The sequence below is a fragment of the Colobus angolensis genome, unplaced genomic scaffold (genome assembly GCF_000951035.1).
Source record: "Colobus angolensis palliatus isolate OR3802 unplaced genomic scaffold, Cang.pa_1.0 Scaffold89, whole genome shotgun sequence".
NCBI lineage: Eukaryota > Metazoa > Chordata > Mammalia > Primates > Cercopithecidae > Colobus > Colobus angolensis.
Genome location: NW_012122820.1, coordinates 827,321 through 829,608, shown reverse-complemented (window position 1 = coordinate 829,608; position 2,288 = coordinate 827,321).

Here is a 2,288-nt window from a genome sequence, read left to right as displayed (position 1 = left end):
TTTTCGGATTCAGGATCTCACTCTGTCGCCCAGGCTGGAGTGCAGTGGTGCAATCATAGTTCACTGCAGCCTCCAATTCCTGGCTCAAGAGAATCCTCCCACTTCAGCCTCCAGAGGAGCTGGGACCACAGGCACAGGTGCCACTACACCCAGGCGTGTAGAGATGGGATCGTGCTATGTTGCCCAGGCTGGTCTCAAACTCCTGGGCTCCAGCAACCCACCTGCCTCAGCCTCCCAAAGTGGTGGGATTACAGGTATGAGCCACCATGCCCAGCCCCCGGGATTTCTTTTGATGGGCAGGAATCAAGAAGTCTTCACTATTTAAAAAAAAATCCCCTGCCTCAGCAGAATCAGCGTGTGGGACAGCATTGTAGTTTATGACAATCACAAAACGCCAGCCCAAGGAAGAGGCATGTGCAGCGACGGCTGGACCTGGATATGTTTTTGAAAAATACTCTGGTCCTGCTGCAGGCTCTGGGCACTGCCGGGAGGGCGGGGGCACTTTGCCCTGGGCCCTGGCCCTTGCACTGCTCACCCACCAAGCCCCACGTATGTGTCACCAGGCCCCTCCCTGTGCTGTCCATGTGTGACGTGAAGGTGGAGTGCTGGGGGTGCCGTGGGGCTCACCCCAACCTCAGGCCCTGAAGGGCTTGCTTCCATAAAGTGCCCCGTTTTGGAGGAGCCTGTTTCCAGGGCATTTCTTCTCTCTGGATGAGTACTGGCTCGCCTGAAGAACTGCCTGTACAGGTTTTCTGCTGCAGGTTTTGATAACTAATTCAGTCGTTTTGTGCTTTTCTTTTTTTTTTTTTTTTTTTTTTTGAGACGGAGTCTCGCTCTGTCGCCCAGGCTGGAGTGCAGTCGCGAGATCTCAGCTCACTGTAACCTCCACCTCCCAGATTTAAGTGATTCTCCTGCCTCAGCCTCCGCAGTAGCTGGGATTACAGGCATCTGCCCCACACCCGGCTAATTTCTGTATTTTTAGTTTCACCATGTTTGCCAGGCTGGTCTCGAACTCCTGACCTCAGGTGATCCGCCTGCCTCGGCCTTCCAAAGTTCTGGGATTACAGGCGTGAGCCACCGAGCCCGGCATGAAGCCATTTTCTTAAGCAGGCCTATGTCAGGGCCGTTTTCGGCTCCCAGCAAAATGAGCAGAAGGTGCAGCACAGAGTCCCCATGCCCTGCCCACCACGGGGCACGCTGCTGACAGCTGCTGGGCCTGCCCTTGTCATCACCCCACGCCCAGAGTTCCCGCCGAGCTCGCCCGAGGCACTGTCAGTCCCGTGGGTGTGGACAGGCGCGTGACTGGATTCACCACTGTGGGGCCACGCAGGGAAGTCCACGCCCTGGAGACCTCCTGGGCTCTGCTGTGCCTTCCTAGCCCCTGCACCCTCTGATGTTTTAGGTCCTCACGGGGTTGCCTTTTCCAGGACATTCTAGGGTTGGAATCACAGAGTGTAGCATTTTCTTTCCCTTAGTGATCTGCATTTATGGCTCCATGTTTTCCCCAGCCTATCTGTAGCCATCATTGAAAGGAAAATACAGACATCTGCGTGTTCATCTTGGGTTTTCACACCATGTCTGCCCCCAGGTCTGTTCCCTCGGCCACCACAGACAGGGGTCAGGGCTGAGCCCGCAGAGCGCAGCTCCCCAGAACCTGGGGGCTGAACAGCAGTGGACAGGAAGCTCCCTGAAGACGCTGCGCCCCATGCTCCACTCACACCGTGAGCCCACACAGACAGTGGCTGACAGGTCTGGGTGAACCAGATGCCCACTGCTGCTGTCCTTCCTCAGAAACTCCCTGTTTCAGGAGAAGCTGCCTCAAAGCCCCTGGTGGGTGATGAGGCCCTGGAGCCCCAGAGGGAGTCTCCGCTCCCACAGCCCTAACAAATGACCACAGACCCGGGGCTTCAACCAGACTCCTTGACTCCAGAGGAGGGCCCTCTTCTGGCCTGTGTCCCACACGGTGGAAGGAGCAAGGGAACTCCCCGGGGTCTCAATTACAGGGCACTAATCCCATCGAGAGGTGCTGGCCCAACCTCCTGGCCTGGCAGAGGCTTCGCCTTGTGGTGAGAATTTCAACCTAGGGATTGAGGAGTTCCAGGCCCACAGCCCGCAGCACGTGGTGGCAGGAGCCTTCCTTTTTCATAACCAGCTGCAGCTGCAAGTTCATTTTGGGGAATTAAAACACGACCAATGGTGGGGCGTGGTGGTTCATGCCTGTAATCCCAGCACTTTGGGAGGCCGAGGCGGGCGGATCACAAGGTCAGGAGATCGAGACCATCCTGGCT